This window comes from Triturus cristatus, chromosome 2_2, assembly GCF_964204655.1.
Source record: "Triturus cristatus chromosome 2_2, aTriCri1.1, whole genome shotgun sequence".
Classification (NCBI taxonomy): Eukaryota; Metazoa; Chordata; class Amphibia; order Caudata; family Salamandridae; genus Triturus; species Triturus cristatus.
In genome coordinates, this window is record NC_140582.1 from 529,110,098 (window position 1) to 529,128,418 (window position 18,321).

Genomic DNA, 18,321 nt, shown 5'->3' on the forward strand with positions numbered 1-18,321 from the left:
ACCTATAATGGGTTTGAAAAAGCCTTATAGGAAATGGAGAATAGTTAAATATTCAATGAGAAATTAATGAGATAGTAGTCCCATGTTCTCCAGTGGTATCAAATCCAGCAATTATATCATTTCAGATTCCAGTAGATGTAGAGTGGTTCACAGTGACTAATTTTTGTTCTGCATTTTTATCCATTCCACTACACAAATTTAGCCAGTATCTTTTTGCTTTCAGATTCAAAGATAATATGCTCGATTGGAGAAGAATCCCAAAAAGGTATACCGAGAGTCCTTCTATCTTATCTCATGTGCTTAAAATGGTTTGGAATGCTCAAGTACCTTGTGAATCAGTTTTGGGGCAATACTTTGAGGATTTGATGACTTCTGCAAAACCAAAAGATGGCTGTAAGTTGGACATCATTGCATTACTGAATCATTTGACTGATAATGGGTATAAAGCTTCACCAACCAAATTACAGTATTGTCAGACAGAAGTTACTTATCTGGAATTTGAAATTCAGAAAGGAGTGTGGAAGATGAGGGTGTTTCCAGGAATAGCTGGCTACTGTCATCAGTGGATTCCCACCTTTTCATTGATTGTAAAACCATTACAGAGATTGATCCATAGTGATGTCATGGATCCAATACCTTGGAATGATGAACGCATGAAAGCCTTCCAGAAGAGAAGACATACTTTATGAAAAACACCCACTCTGGGAATGCCCGATTTTTAAAAAGCGTCATATTTATTTTGTCATAAAAAAGTAGGATTCACACTTTCTGTTCTTGTACAACAACTTGGCAATGCAAAGAGACCTATTGCTTTTTTTTCTTGAACCCTTGACCTATTTGGCGCTGCATTTCCTGGATGTATGAAATTCATAGCGATGACAACCATTGCCATTGGTAAAACTGAAGCAATCATTATGGGTCACACATTTAACGTGTTAGTGACTCTTCAGTGGAGACACTTTTAACCTGCACAAGAACACAGCATCTAATAAACATCAGACTGTCTAAATATGAGCAATTGATATGAGCAGATCAAAAAGTATCAATCAAAAGATGTGAAATAATAAATCTGGCTTCTCATTACCAATGCCAATAGGTAAAAAGTGACAACGAGGTGACTGATGTTGATAATGATTACATTGATGTAACAGAATTATGCAGTAAGCCAAGATCAGAAATTCAAGATGTCCCATTCAATTTGGCTGATTTGGTTTTATTTATGCAAGGCTCATGTTTGAGAGATGTCCTAAGAACTTTGCGGTTATAAATAACCAGGGAAGCTCTAAACCTTTCGAACCAGGGTCATATAAATGGAAACACAAACCGTGGTACTGGGAGAGCCATACATTTACAATTTCAAATATATCAAAAGCAGTAATAACACAAATGAAACCACATAAATTAAAATAATCTGCTCAAGAGAGCTGGTCGACTTTCATAAATAATTGTATTAAACTCATGCAATTTAGCTTTATCCCAAAGATAGTGCTCTTTGCTCAAGTGATCAAACTGTGGGAAGCAATAAGCAAGAGCAGTGGTGGGTATAATGCACAGCAATTGAACAACAGACACAATACTTGATATACAACAACGTAGAAGAACCCAGTAAGGGATGCAAAGTAAAAGAATGACCCAGTGTAATTCACAGGAATGTTAGGAAACCATTTGTATTTTTAAAATGAACCCTCACCCACCAACCTAGTTGTTGGCATGCTTCATCATAGGGTTCCCAGCTGGGCTGCCGAGTGCAACCCAGCTGTGCTACAACGCCTGAACTTCAGCGGAGTTTGTTGTGGATAACAAGATAGAAAATTGGCATTGGTCTGTTCACTCCCTTTTTGGTGATAGGTTATAAATCTGAATGGTTGAAGGGTTAAAAACGACCTTAAATCTCGAGCGTTGTTTACGTTGTTTTCAGACATACATTGCAAATGGGCATGATTGGTATAAAGATCAAATTCTCTACCTTCCAAATAATATTTGAGGCCCACTTATAGCCAATCCCTCTTTTTCGATGGAGGCGTAATTTCTTTCTTTTGGAAATAAGTTTTTGCCTGATATACAGTGTAGGTCTTTCTTCTCCCATCTCATTCTTTTGGGACAGGACTGCCCCTAAACCCACCCCAAGGCGTCTGTTTGTAACACAAAGCGCCTGAAATGATCCAGTATATTCAAAACGGGACTGGTGGTAAGGGTGGTCTGTAGCTGTTTAAAGAAATCCAGTACTTCTTGGGAAGGTTGTTTTAGTTTTTGATCAGTTTTCCTATTGGTTTTTAGCAAATCTGTTAGGGAAGTGGCTATCTGGGAAAACAGGGTAATGAACCACCCGCAATAGCCTACTAACCACAGGAAAACTCTGAGGTCTTTTATGCTTTGCGGAAAGGGCACTTGTAAAATAGCTGCTGCTTTGTCTTTTTGGGGTTGGATTATTTCCTTTCCTAAGAGGTATCCTAAGTACAATGACTTGTTTAGCGGTAGAAGACTTTTCCCTGGGTTCACTCTGAGCCCTTTGTGGTCTTAGGCCTGTAATACAGCTTTTAGATGTCCTATATGTTTCTCCAATGTGGGTCTGTGTATAACTATATGAGCGACGTAAGCCGCAGCTTCTGTGTTATAGGGTCGCAGAATAGTGTTCATCATACGCTGTAAGGTGTCTGGGGCTCATTGCAATCCAAACAGTAGGCCAGTGAATTTATATAAACCCCCTGGAGTGGAAAATGCTGTTTTGTATTTGTCTCTAGGGTTGAGGGCATTTTCAGCCAGTACCCTTTACACATGTCCAGGGTACTGATTTATTGGACTTGTCCTAGTCTTTCTATCACTTCATCGATGTGTGGCAAGGAGTATGTATCAAACTTGGCTATCTTGTTAATCTCTCTGAAGTCAATACAAAATCTGATGGAATCATCAGGGTTTGGCACCAATGCAATTGGAGAATTCCACTCACTTTTAGAGGGCTCTATGACTCCTAAAGTGAGCATTTTGTGTACCTCCTCTTCAATTATTTCTTGTTGGGCTTCGGGTATGTGGTATGGCTTAAGGTGTACCCATTTTCCTGGGTCTGTCACTACAGAGTGCTGTAACATTCGGGTTTGGCCAGGAATGGTGGAGAACATGTTTAATAGAGGTTTCAACTAGGTCACCAGGTTCTGTCGTTTAAAAGTATTGAGTTCAGGATCTATACATTGGAGATCTTGGTCATTGACTTTTCATACAAAGGCGGAAAGAGCAGGTAGTCGACCTCCCCAGTTTTTTAACAGATTTATGTGATATATCTGGGATTCATTTTTACTGGCTTTTGTTTCAATTACTTTAAAAGGGTCCTGCCGTTGGCTTAACAGCTTTTTTTGTGAAGAGGGAAGCAAAAGTAATATATGATCTCCCTAAGGAAGAACCTGGGGGTTGTTTATTGGTCATATTGGTTCGTCTGCCTTTGTTGTTTTATTTCAACATGGGTTTCAATTCAGTGACATACTCAAGGAGAGTCTTGGGCCATATCTAAAAAGGTATGTGGCTTACGTCAAAACAGTAACTCAAACGGCGAGAAGCCAGTACTGGCTTGTTCCTTTCACCTGATGGCAAATTGGGCAAGGGGTAACATCTGATCCCATTAAACCAGATTGGTCGCACACTGCTAAACCTACCAGGCGTGTTCCCCCAATGAAAATGGTCCCTGAAGGTCAGCGTCGGCGGATACACCTATGCTCGAGTGTGAATGCAAGTATGCGTGGCGTGTGCCATCCCTGACTCATGGTTACGCACCTGCGCGCTACGAGAGGTACTAGACCTGATACGATTTTAGCAGCTTACACAGCAACCCCACACATTTTCCTACTCCCTGCTGACGAGAGGCAACTACCTCGAAACACGTGTCCAGGGATGGCACACGCCACGCATACTTGCATTCACACTCGAGCATAGGTGTATCCGCCGACGCTGACCTTCAGGGACCATTTTCATTGGGGGAACACGCCTGGTAGGTGTAGCAGTGTGCGACCAATCTGGTTTAACATCTGATCCCATTTCTGGGCTTCTAAGCCTAGACGTTTTTTCAAGGTTGTCTTAAGGGTAGAGTTGTAGCATTCAATGAGACCATCCATTTGAAGATGGGAAGCAGCTGTTTTTATTTGTTTAATCCCCAATTTCCCACTCACCTGCTTCATGAGTCTAGGCATAAAGTGGGTGCCTTGATCCATCAATATTTCTTTGGGGAAACTCACATGTGAGAATATTTCAATCATGGCTTTGGTTATTTGGGTAGTGTTGGGATGTTGAAGTGGTAATGGCTCGAGTATAGCAGGTGGCATAATCCACCATGACTAAGACATACCTATATCCACTGGGGATGGAAGTAAAGGACCTATGATATACATTCCTACTTGGGGGTAAGGGTTCCTCTATGATAGGAAAGGTATTAAAGGGGCTTTTGGAGGCAGGTACCTGCTGGGCTTTTGACACACAGGAAAATCACAGCAACAATGCTATGCTTGTCTGTAGATGCCTGGCCAAAACAATTTCTCAAGGAAAACCTTCTCAGTTTTTTCCCTCCCAAAGTGACCTCCCAAGAGATAACTATGGGCTAGATACAAAACCTTTTCTTAAAAAGGTTCAGGGGCAAGCAACTGCACTGGTTGGTTCCTCCGTCCCTTTCTGTAAAACAGCCCATTGTTTTTGAAGAATTGGGGAACTTTCGCTTGTGGGTCTTCTACGTCCCTGGCCTGTGCCCAAGCTTCGCGGGTATGGAATCTTCTTTATGTGCTGCTCTAAAGTTTCTGTCAGATTTTCGTATGCCCTCCTCCCTATGAAGGGATAAGACTTCTGATCCTCTATGTTTGTCCTCCCTCCTTTGTCTCTTGCTTTTCCGTGGTTTAGAAGGGACCCATTCCTCATCCTGTGCATCTCTGTATGGGAGGTCTTCCCACCAGGAGTCATGGTTCCCCTGGAGTTCTTTCATCAGATTCTCCAGATCAGGATGGTCAGTGCCAGCATTAAATGTTTCAGGAAAGGTCAGAACTATCCCAACTCTCAGAGGCAGGAGTTCCCATCCTGGTGTAGGAAGGATATTTCTAATATCGGGTAGGTCGTTTTGTCCCCATGGACACATTGGTTGTTTACTACCGCTGTCTGTTCTAGGGGTTGCCCTGGTAGGAGATGGGGCCTCATCAAACTCTGCTTGCATCCTGTGTCAACTGGCTGTCCATTTACCCCTACCACCCAATGATAGGGAGATGGGGAACCCAGATTCGCATAGAATGAGGGTTTGGCTAGCCCTATATCCATCAGCTCCACCTTCCGGGGGCAGTACCAGGCTATGTGTCCTAATCTCCTACAATTGAAACAGTGTGGCAAATTGGTTCACCCTCCAGCTCCCATAGGAAGGGTTACTGTATCAGTCTTCCTTGGGGTCCCATGTCTATTGGTTTTCTCGGGGCCACTGTGTCTTCCCCCTGAGTAGTCTTCTTCCCATCCTCTCTGGGTCTCTTGGGGTTGGTTATAGCCACTAGCAATTTCCACTGCAGTATCTAGTGTCAACTGGGTGTGTTATCTGACCCACATCTGCAGGGATTTATAGAAGAAAAGAATTGTTCTAAATAAATATGTTCTTAGATCTTTTCTTTAGTGGCATATTCCTGCTTCATATGCGTGTAACAAGAGGGAGAGAGAGGACTAGTTAGCTAGTCCGAGTCCCCGAGGGTTTATATGTGATTAAACAAAGAGGACTAGCTTAAGTTGACCAAAGTGTTACAGTACTCAAATTAGTTCTGTCACGGGCACCTTGTTGGTGTATTCATGAAGCCCTCACCCACCAACCTAGTTGGTGGCATGCTTCATCATCGGGCCCACCCAGTGACACCTAGTATGTCCCGGGTGTGCTACGTCGCCTGATTACAGCGGAGCTGGTGTATTGCTGAGAGTGCAGTGAGGTTGTGTGAGTTGTGATTTAAAACGGCTTGGTGGTGGTCCCAGTACCCGAGGGTAAATTACATTTTGATAACTGGGCCGTCACCAGCGGTTAAAAGTAAGGCTACAGGACGCGTGAGGGTGGCGAGTTACTGCCCCCTGCGTCCTTCAGGCGTCGTAGCACACCCGGGACATACTAGGTGTCACTGGGTGGGCCCGATGATGAAGCATGCCACCAACTAGGTTGGTGGGTGAGGGCTTCATGAATACACCAACAAGGTGCCCGTGACAGAACTAATTTGAGTACTTTGGTCAACTTAAGCTAGTCCTCTTTGTTTAATCACATATTCCTGCTTCAGCCACCTATCCTTCACCCCGAAGTACAATGCCCAAAGGGTTTCCTGGGGACCTTCTCTGTACTGTTTCAAATTTATCCAATACGTCTCGTCCTCTATACTAGTATGTGTTTCTTTATATCCCTGTATGGAGTGGTACTGCATCGATTGATGGTTTGACAGACTGTTTGTAGATCCCCGGTCAGCAGGGGTCCAAGATATTGCCCCCATCGTTCCTCCGGCCACCCTGCCGCTTAAACTAGTCTTTTTATAATTGTTGGGGAAATAAATCGAGATCATCTCCAGCCGCATATTTTTAAAATGGAAGACATTGAGGTGTGTCCTCTTTGTTGTCCTAGGGCGTCCGCTGATTTGTTAAGGGCAATGTCTTGGGTCTGGGAGACCTTGTTGAGATGTTCTCATTGATTTTGGATGGCTTTCTGAAAGGTTTCCCTTTCCTCAGTAGCGTTGCCCATAAATCTTTCCAAGTCCTTCTCCAGTTTGAGTTGCCCTTCAGCTAATTTGGCGACAAAAGCCTCCATTTCCTCATATCCCACTTTTGACACAACTTTGTGGAGGGAAGGGTGGAATTGTGGCTCCGGAGGCTTTTCTGTTTTCTAAATGGTGACGTTTATTGGTTTACATGTGACACATGAAGGCTGAATAAGGATCTTGTTACGTCAGCTTTAAGGTCAGGCTATCAATTGTTCCATATCCTGATGTCTAAATGATGACACACACTAAGGAATGTTGTGGCTCTGGTTTGATCTTCTCATTTTTCTTTTCTCATGGTCTCAGAATGGTTGCCGACTGCGTTCTTCGAAGAACCAGAAAAGATACAGGTAAGTATGTGTGATATTTCAAGTCTTGTTTTCTATCACTAGGGGAGGGAACCCGTCACCAGTGAGAGAACTGAGGCCAAGCGTATTCCCATAAGAGAGAGAGAAAGAAAGAGGTTCAGGGTTAGTCTTTAGAATGTATTGTACAAATCCCAACCGAGGAAGGTGCGGTTGTCACTCTCACCTTGTTGCTATATATTCTCTAGTCAACGTTACCATAGTATTTCAGCCCCCTCCCTTTTATAATGCTGGTGCTTTAGTCAGGTAGAGAAAGACAAGTATAATGTGCTACCATTACACCATAAGAATCCAGTGGTAGGGTATAATGGTAAGTGCACAAAATAAGGTATACAGTGATTACCTCCCCAGGAGACTTTGCACAAGTCACTCACCCGAGTGCCTCAACTCTCCTGAGTTGTGGTGGCAAGGCAGGAGAGAGGATGTGGCCTAAAGGCTAGGGCGGTCGATCCCAAATCTGGGGAACCGGGGCCGAGTCACGGCAATGACGCTCAACATCCTGTGATTCTCGACAAATCACTTATTGCCTGACAAAAATGAATCTGTCCTTGTGTAATGCAACTGGTGCTCATGTAAAGCTCTCTGATACTTGATACCTTTAGGTCAAGTTTGTGCTATATAAACTCTGGGTAAAAAAAGTCCTCATTCCAGTCCTCCAGGTCCTCTCCGGCCTTCTCCTTCACGTCTCCTTGCTCGCCTGACACGTGCCGATCCTCTAGGTCCTCCTTGAGATTATGGTGTCAGTTTCCTCTCCTCTGGTCTTCTTGTTGCTGTCAGCGTCTTCCGAGTAGAAAATGGCCCTGCCTTCACAGTCTGTCATCGCTTTTAATGGTCCCAGCTCCTCCTGCTGTCCCTGCAAAATAGAGTTTTTTTTCTGTGTCATCGCGGGAGGTAGGGCTTTGACTCCTCCAGCCGGCTGATACTGTGTCCTTTCTTTTGGTAGGTGGCGCCGGTGAGGAGCAATGGCATCGGAGGAGACCTGACTTTCAAAACCAGGTGAGTACCACAAACCGCTAGGCCTCTTTCCGCAGCCCTTTTCCTCACTAAAATGTTTGGAGTCAGCCCTGCGAAGGGAAGAGAAGGACAGAAAGTGCCCCATTTATGGCATTAAGTTGGGGAATTGCTGCTCATATGATTGTGTCTCTTTTTCCCTAGGATCACTGTGTCCCTGCTGTTCTTCTCAGACCCCAAATCTGCCAAGAGCTTCAGAATCTCCATTTCACCCTGTAGCCTATCAGTCAGTATTTCCGAGGGTATTCCTAAGGCTCTCAGTATCACTCCCCTTCATGTTAACTAGCGTTTCTATCCTCCTTTCCTATCTCATCATACCTTCTACCATACATTGCTTAAAATAATCCATATTTCCTAATGTCGATTCAATGCTGCCTGGTTCTTTTTTAGGAGGTTGATCCTTGCCTCCACTTTTACTGAATGACCACAGTGACCGCATCAGTTTTAGAGGTGTAATCTGCACAGTGTCTTAATTGATTTCAGCACTGTCTTTTCACCCATAAGTAAACTTACCCTCTTCCGGGTATGACTGCGAGGGAGAACCCTTCTGATTTTATAAAAAACAATGTCTATAGGTTTAAAACCTTCTTCTCTATTATCTTTCTTTCTTTAATCAACAAATATGAATATTGGGTATTTCCAAGAGATTACTGATTTCAGCAGAGGAAAAACAAGAACTTTATTTGGTCACTTCTCTCTCGGAGCCCACATCAAGCCCTGTCTCAGGAGGATGTAGTGTTGGCACAGGATGCCCAACCCGTCCATGAAGTCAAAAAGTGAAATAAGGCCTAGGCGGAATTAAAATTCTGCTTGCAGAATTGGTGGAATTTGTAACTCTGCGTTACTCTTGTAGCACCGAGTTCCTGCCAAATTCCACCCATCAGTGCGTGGCGGAATTATTCTCTTATTCGAGCAGCACGATGTTCTCTGAAACAATGCGAGGCTCCATCAATCCATCAATAATTCAAACAGCATTTGTAAGTGCAACACTGTCACCCAAGGGGTATCTGGGTGCTGTGTCTCCATCGAAGAGCCAGGTCTTGAGCATCTTTCTGACATCTGCTGGTGAGGGGGCTGTACAAAGCTGAGGGGAAGGTCGTTCCAGGTCTTGACAGCGATATAGGAGAAGGAGTGACTCATGCGGGATGTTTGAGAGGGTGAGCGAGAGGAACGCAGGTGTCTAGAGAGTTGGTGGAAGTTGAGTCGATGGTTGATGTAGGCAGGTCTTAGGTCGTGGAGGACTTTGTAGGCTTGTGTGAGGATCTTGAACTGGCATCACTTCTCGATTGGGCGCAAGTGGAAGTCTCTCAGGTGGGGGACGAAATGGGTTCGTTTGGAGAGGTCTGTGATGAGTCTGGCTGCAGCGTTATGTATGGTCTGGAGTCTTTTGAGGAGCTGGGTGGAAATGCCGGCATAGGGGGGGTTGCCATAGTCGAGGCAGCAGGTGACGAGGGCCTGAATGATGGTCTTTCAGGTGTGATTCATCTGAAGATTCTGTGCAGCATGCAAAGTGTGTGGAAGCAGGAGGAGGCAACTGTGTTGACTTGTTTCATGGTTAGTTGGCCGACGAGGATGATGCCGAGGTTGCATGCATGGTCGGTTGATGTTGGTGTAGGTCTGAGTTCTGCAGGCCACCAGCTGTGGTCCAGTACGGAAGTGTTCTTCCTGAATATAAGCACTTCAGTTTTGTCCGAGTTGAGTAGGAGGCAGTTGTCTCTCATCCATTTGGCTACATGGGTCATGGCGTCGTGGAAGTTGGGTTTGGCGTTGGAGGGGTCGTGGGTAAGCAAGAAGATCAGTTGAGTGTCATCTACGTAGTAGAATATGTTAAGTCAGTGGGATCTGACTACGTCTGCTAGAGGGGTCATGTAGATGTTGAACAGGGTGGGGCTGAGGGATAATCCTTGTGGTATGCCGCATACACATATGATGTCTTTGGGTGCAGAGGTGAAGGATGGCAGTCGGATGCTCTGAGTGCGTGCAGTAAGTAAGGAGGCGATCTACTTGAGGGCATCTTGCTGTATGGCTATGTTGTGGAGTCTGTTAATGAGGATGTTGTGGGAGATGAGGTGGAACGCCGTGGAGAGGTCGAGGAGGATCAGGGCCACTGTTTCTCAATGGTGGAGGAGTATTCAGATGTCGTCTGTGGCACCCATCAGCCAGGTTTGTATCGTCGAAATTCCAAAGCACAATGTCCAAAATTTCCAAAGTACCTATAGCATATTGTATGTCATGCCATCAGTCGTAATGGAATGAAGTTCGCTTCAATGCAATACACAGAGACCGTTCAGTAACGTTCTTCAAATGGTAGCGTGCATCAACCTTGATAAGCGTGCACCCGCATTGTGCTTTGGAATTTCGACGATACAACAATAATATCCTCAATACAACTTAATTTTGATTTGTGCCTTGAAAAAGTCTTTGTAAGACGAAACACGTGTCGGCTGGTCCGTGTATTGGAATTTGAAAAATAAAGATGAAAAGCAACTGAATTACCAAGGGGTCTTGGATTTGTTACCAAACAAGATGACCAACTAATGGGACTGATTCTCTTATTGTCTTCATTTAGAATTACATGTGGCTTGAATATAGCTGGAAATTTACACTAGCGGGGAACTTAACCTCCGCATTATTTTGGGTGTGCCATTTAAGTCTTATTCTTTAAAAAAGTTATATGTGTATGTCTTGTACATACGGACGATGTCTTTAGGCAGTAGACACCAGTATTAGCTTTGAGCACCCCTTTGAAATTGTTGATCCTTTTATACCATTACGCCTTGACTGTATTCAGTTTATTTACGATTAGTATTTGTTTGGTGTGCTGTTTTTTCCTCTTTGAGGAACACTACTACCTAATTTATGTTCGTATATATAGTTCGAACAACTTTGAGTGTCTGAAAGCCAGGCATTTCAGCAGAAAAAGTATATTGTTTAAAAATCCACATTTTGTTGTTTTGAAAAAGGCCAAATTTCCCCAGCACATGATGAGCCGAATGTTTATGTGTCCTGGCAGGGAGATGCAACATTGCTGTTACTTGCTATCGCAGACGACGATCCCTGCAACACCTCTCAGATCAGGTAAATCAAGCACAGATGTTCTTCTACACTATCCACAGCCGATGCTGGGGAAGCCTGTGTGACATCCAAGGCCTGAGTACTTGTTGAAGAGCTGGTATCTGTTCGGACAGGAGCTGAATCATCCTGTGGATGCTCTAAGAATGCAGACTTCAACATTGGTATACGCCGAGGACACAGCGGATCATGGGCTGTTATCGGGTACAGTAAAGCATCAACGTCTGGTGGCGCAACCAATGGAAGTGTGAGACAGAGATCCAACACACATTCTTGTTCGCAAAACAGGCATCAGAGGACAGGCAGAACACAGTCGATCAAGACTTGTCTAAATGACAGGGACCAAGACTCGCTCAGTGCACGAAGGCGAGGTGTGCCCAGATGGAGTACCAATGCGATCACTGTATCGGCACTCCAGGAGCGTTTTTTCCATCTACTTGGTGACTGGGACATCCATTGCGTAGCAGAAAAATTACAATCATCATTCCTGCAACTGGGAACAGGATCAGCAGAAGCCCACCAAAAATGCCTTTCAATACGGAGTGTATGAAGTTTGAAATTACTCCAAAGACTGTCTGCAAGGTGATTTAACAGTCCAGGACCTATTGTCTTAAATAGGTGTACTATACCCGTCATATCAAGACATGTTAAACATACGTTGTACCATTTCTGTGAAATGGAAAGGGCAATTTGTTCGTACTAATGCCAGTATCTCAGCTGAGGACCTTGCGACCTGGAGATCAAAAGTCTCTCGGCCTGAGGTTAATGGTGTGATTTTCTGTAAAAGCATGGCTTTCATTCGGCTCAGAGTATCAAACCGTATAAAGGAAACATTCAACGAAGGCCATAACGGGGCCTTCCTAACTGTATGGGTCGGTGGAAACAATACTTGCATACAGCAAGTAACCCTGGATCTTACAGTGACCAGATATGCGATGCCCAGGAGCATCCCACAAAAGTAACAGGATAAGTTAGCAACTGAACCATTACAGGCCCCGTGAAGCATGATATCCTAGCACATGAGAGATCCACTTAAAACATTCTCGCAGTTAGTACCACTGAGAAACACTTCCATGTCCCCACTCCTGCATCAAAATCTGTATGGCAATTCCCAAGATTCCTTCATGAATTCCCTACCCATTGCTTCATATCTGCCTGCCTGTTGTTGTTCTAGGCAATACTGAAACTTGAAAGTTGTGACCGGTAATGTTATATGGCCATGGATTACCTATTCTGTGCATGGTGACTCTGCCACAGTGTAAGGTAATTGGTCCAGTTTTTCAATACGCAGCATTGTATATTTTGTTCCGCTTTGTGCCATTGTTATCTGTTTCTTAGTTAAATTGTATGCAGAAAATAGGGACGTACTGTTGATAAATCGCCAAGGCACATAACCAGCGCCCAAGGATTGCAGCGTCCAGCTTAATAACATAATAAAACGTAGTTTAGATTGTCCATGTTGTAGTATGAACAAGTCCTGTTCTAGTACATCTATAGCAGAAGATACAATGTTGCCCAGTGAATAAATCATGGATGTTAATGTAGTCATACCATTTTCAACTACAGCTAACACCTTTTCTAGGTTAATTCCATCGATTTCACAGAGTCTCTCTGTGGCTTCTCGTTGAGAGATTTTCCAGATTTCATTATAGACAGCGTATAAGAAACGTTTCTGACGTGGCTTTCGGGGACCTAATAAAAAATCCCTTAGATCCACCTCATCTGAGAGTAAGGATAAATGCTGTTTCACCTGGGACAGTGTTGAGGTTTTTAGCCAATCGAGGCATAACTTCCCAACAGTGTATGATGGCACCACCCCCGGATGTTCTCTTTGTACATAGCGTTGGTCTGGCCAATGGTACTAAACCCTTTGGTTGTACCCCTGAATCTTGATTGACATCTGTTTGTGTCTGTGGGCCAAACTAACCATCCCTTCCAATTGGGGTCGGATGAATTGTACTGTATGATGTCTTCTATTGTATCCCGTCCATGTGATGTAAAATTCATGTGCGATGGTGTGGGAATCCAAGGTGTGTTCAAATCCTTGTTCTTAGCTATTCCAAGACAGGAAGTCCATTTCACAGTGTCATTCAGAAATATTTTCTGCTGTGGGATGAGGCACGCTCGAAATAGTGCTTCTGTTCCCTGTACCTGCCATTCTTTTGAATCCCAGACTGATTTTATGTCTATAGTGTCCTTCCAAAAGTCGAAACCTTGTTCATACAGTTGGGCAATGAAGGTTGCAGAATAAATCTGTTTAGAGTTAGTTAGCATATTTTTCTGTGCAGTTGTAGGTGCAACCTTATAGTAATATGAGGTCAGGTCTGAAGTGTTAAACCCTGAAAAATAAGAACATTTCTGTGCAGAAGTTTCCGAAATAGCTTTTGGTGGTGTTGGGCAATGTTCCCATTGGTGGTATATGAAAACATTACATGGGATACTGGATTTGTGTAAGAAGTGATGACCATAATGATGGTAACAATACATAGTGTTATAGTCTGATGTGTTTTCTAACATTTCAATGCTTGAAAATACAGCAGATTGTTCTAAATCAGACAACATATTAGTTACAGTTTCAAAATCCCAATCATCGAAAAATGTACTGGAGGTAATGATGTCATTTAGAGAAATTTTAAACACATGTGGTATTTTCGAAAGTTCAGTGGGACCAAATAAATCACAATCAACCTTGTCCCAAACTATACCATTAGGAATTGGAACAGCTGTAATGTTCACGAAGGACAGGTCTCTTTGTTCTCGATAAGAAGATGTATGAGGTTTAAGGACCGAGTTCACATTTGATACTGCAGAACGTTCTGGGAGATAGTTTCCATTCACGAGTAAGCAAAAGACAGTCAATAGGCCAATTCAGAACAGAAAAAACAGTATTCCAGTTATTATCCAGAGCTGTAGCCATGGTGAGACCAGTTGAGTCTTTTTCAGAAAGTGAAGAAATCACAAATTTGTTGCTTTTGGGAAACTGGAGCTGGCGTTGTTTCAGGTTCACTGGGATTCAGAGAGAACGTATCAAAATAAATAAAGTAGCCAGAAGCAGTTCAATATATTTTTGGTAGCTCAGCAGGTTTTGTTGAACTGGCAGTCATCTCTTGTAGGGGCATAATGATGTAGACATCGGTGGTAGACCAAATTGAAATGTCTTTCATTTGTGTTTTGAAGTTCTGTTTCCAGAGGAACGAGTTCCATTTCATTTTTTTTCTTTTATTATTTTATTTTCCTTTTTTGTTGACACAACACAAAAAATCATATATACAAACAATATTCCAAAAGACATGAGAAATAAAATTATACAATGTTACAACACAAATTCAAAACTGATAAGATAATAGAAAACAATTAAATAAAATCCAAAATTATACAATAGCAATCTCAAATAGCTTTGACCAGCGAAAAAAGATAATAAGGACAGTTTAATATTGAGGGCTCATCACACCAAGTACAAGCCACAAACCCATCCCAGGTGCAACGACACCAGCGGAGATCATACTGAGTAACCTGCCCCCTTCGTGGTAGCAGGTGTAGGAGGAGACGCTCGAGCTCGAGACGCCATATAGGAGGTACTGTACAGACTCCAAATGTTTTTGGGGCGGTTCCTGGGAGGCAACAGTTCACTATACACTGCTGTTTGAGTGTTACAATACAACATGTCTCTGGACCACTGCGCTAAGGTGGGAGGGGGGCCGTGTGATCAATGAATTGCAAGGACGCGCTTAGCGATTAATAAGGCCATATCAACTAGACGTCTGATAGGTTTCTGCAGTTTCTTGGAATAGCCGAGTAGGGCTAGCAACGGGTCAGGACTGAGCGTTTCTTGTGTGACTGCACTTATTTCGGCAAAAACCTGTAGCTAAAAGGTCGCGATAGTGAGGCACAACCAGGCGAGATGTATAAAGTCAGCCTCACTCCTCCCGCATCTCTCACAGTCAGCAGTCTCACGTATCCCAAATCTGTGTAACCGCACAGGTGTGTGATAAATCCTGTTAAGGAATTTGAATTGTATAAGGCGGTGCCGGCCATTGAGAGAGATTCGCTTGGTGGCCTCGCAACAATATGTCCACATGCTGTCATCTATCGTGAGCTCTAAGTCAGTCTGCGATTCAAGCCTAGCTTTAGTGTAAGAGTATCGCCGCAGCTCCGTAGTTCTAGAGTATATTAGGGATACCAGTCGCTTCGGTAAGCTAGCTTGAATTAAAGTTGTGAAGGAGTGTACCTCTGGGGGTTCCGGTAAGTCCTCTCCGAGCAATTCTCGCAATGCACTGCAGGCCCGGAAATAATGGAAGGTGGTTAAAACTGATGGCAAGGGCTTGACTTGTAACAAACTGTCACTGTCCCTTCCCAACCCGTCCTCAAAGAAGTCACCATTAGTATCTAGTCCCAGGGAATGTAGTGCTGTTATCATTTCCGGGACAGTGAGAGTCGGGAGCCATTCGCACCAAGCAATAGGGGTGGCCGGGGAGTATAATATTGAAAGCGCTTGTCGATTGAGAAGATTATGCCACGCATGTGTAGTGGCGTTTATCGAGTCTAGGACCCCCGATTGTGCGGCTCGATGCGTGGAACAGTGCTGATACCAAGTGGGCGGGGGCTTGAGACAGTCGCTCTATGAGCAGGTGTGGAGGGGGCGACTGTTGATGTAGCCAGTAATATGCATGTGAGGCCTGGGCTGCCTGATAGTATAAATCAAGGTCGGGAGCACCAAGCCCTCCCATAGAGTATGGTAAAACGAGGAAATTCCAGCTTGCCCGCGGCTTTTTGTCAGCCCAAGCCAATCTAATCAGCAGTGTTCGCAAAGTTTTGAAAAAATGTGCAGGTAGTACCATCGGAATATTAAGAAACAAAAATAAATATCTGGGAAGAACCACCATTTTCATGAGGGATATTCTACCCAAGAGGGAGAGGGGAAGGCGGATCTGAACACCCAAATAGCGTACTGGGTGCGTGATCCATTGTAGGGGAAAGTCTAATTCCTCAGGGAGCGTCGCAGGGGTGAGAGGGAATATGACCTCCCAATTAATTTTTAACCTGGAAAATTAGCCAAATCTCACCACCTCACAGAGGACAGGAGACACATTTTGAGCAGGATCACGAATATAAAGCAGAGTATCATCCGCGTACGCTGATATAATGAGATTGTACCCTGGGAACCGGATCCCTCTGTGATTATGATATTCGCGCATTGCACAGGCTAGCGGCTACGCCACCAGTGCCTACAATAGTGGAGAAAGTGGGCATCCTTGTCTAGTACCTCGGGATATCTGCAGGGGGGCAGTGACTACATCTCCCACCCGCACTCGGTCCATCGGGTCTGTGTATAATGTGCTGATCAGTCGTATGAAGACTTCCCCCCAGCCTCATTCTCTCCAGGGTCAATAAAATAAAAGTTCCACTCTACAGAATCAAATGCTTTTTCAGCATCCCAAAAAATCGCAGAGGCGTTTGTGTCTGGTTTAATATGTTGAATGGATCCAAAAACGGTGCGTAGGTTGTGTGTGAGTGTACATCCTGGTATGAAGCCAGCCTGCTCAGCACCCACGAGAGTCGGCATTAGGGGACTTAGTCTATTCGCTAGTATTTTAGCAAAGATCTTCGTGTCCACATTCAAAAGTGAGAGTGGTCGATAAGAGGAGCAGTGTTGTGGAGATTTCCCAGGCTTCAGAAGAACAACCGGAAGCGCCTCTCTGTGGAAATATGGATTTTTATGATCAGTTATGTCCCCTATCTTGGACCCCAACGGTTTCATGTATAAATCACAAATACATGTATGTTTCCTCCAGTTCCAGTTATGAAGACGCAAACACATGTGCGTCCACCGTCAACATGTCCTCTTTCAGATCCGCCATGAATGGGCCGGATATTCTATTTCTAAGTATGAAAGGCCACCGGCTTTATATGGTTCATTTATCCCATTTTACAGTCCAGGCGAACAGGCCCTGATTCTGCCATTAAGCCTTTTCCTGCCTTCTGCCTCTGAAAGCTCCAGTCTGAGCTCGCATCTGTATCCATGAACTTTGTCCTACTCCTTGTGCGGCTAACGGTGCCTGACTCGACCTGTCTGCTTGCCAAAAACTGTATTTCACCTTCAAGATTATCTGCTCTGCTCCGCTCCTCACCCAATGCATTCCTGTCTAGTAGTTTAAGTAAACATTCTTCCAGCTACCGAGCAAAAGGCCCGGCTTCTCTGTCTTTATGCAAGTAATTCATAGCCCTGTTACCACGGAATATTCCTACCCCCTCGCATCTAGTGTAGACACTTAGACGCTTGTACACGCACTAACAGTCAGTATAGTCAGTATAGAATAAGATTCTATCCTTAGAGACCTCTCTTTTTGGATAACACAGTTCTTTAAACATAGGATGTTAGATATGATTTGGGATTAGGTTGACATAACCCCAGACTTCTGTCTCCACATGTAGAGCTAAATGTCAAGTCCCCTTCACCCCCTAGTTGCACGTCAATCACACGTCATGCTGCTGCGCGCGCATCTCTGCCAAGTATTTCTGCTGACATTGCGAAATTCTTTCATGGAACCACCCTATTGTGACATCATACCTGATGACGTTCTTTAGTTACGCCTAGTTACACCCATTTTTGTTACGCATGTATGATTTTATCTCTGTTATCAACTGTTACGCCTCCTGCATCTGTTTCACTATAATGCCTCTTCTATAAATATGATTATCTGTCAATAAAGTATTGTCCTTCACTTCCTGAACCTTCGTGGTGATGGAATATGGAGTCCATCAATTCGAATTGATTTTGGAATAAAGCCCGTTCCGAACCTCTAATACCACGGATTCTGCCTCTTATTTTACTGAACTATTATTATAGATTTTCCGCATCAAATTAAGTTCCGGTAATTAAATTATTTACCACATATATGGCGCCCGAATAGGGACACTTTCTCATCTCACGCGCCGGAGGTGCGTTGCAGGCCCGGTCTCCTGCCACAGCTGGACGGACAACAACGCGTACCCACAGGATTTCCTGTATCTCCCTCCTGCCGAGCGGGGGTAACTGAGGCTGCGATCAACACCCAGACGAGGCGGTGAGAAGTGCGAAGTATCCCGACCAGAGCCTAGCTGAGAGAGCAAGATCCGAGGTATACAGATGCCCACCAGTTCCGAAG

At 44.1% G+C, this 18,321-nt stretch overlaps 1 long non-coding RNA gene across 1 annotated transcript; it reads left to right on the top strand.

Annotated features, from left to right (window-relative positions):
* Positions 1-7,032: 7,032 nt before the first annotated feature.
* On the top strand, positions 7,033-11,161 carry LOC146862462 (uncharacterized). The gene is made up of 3 exons (XR_014978453.1): positions 7,033-7,078; positions 8,037-8,089; positions 11,118-11,161. It is a non-coding gene; the product is annotated as an uncharacterized LOC146862462 (long non-coding RNA).
* The last annotated feature ends 7,160 nt before the right edge of the window (positions 11,162-18,321 follow it).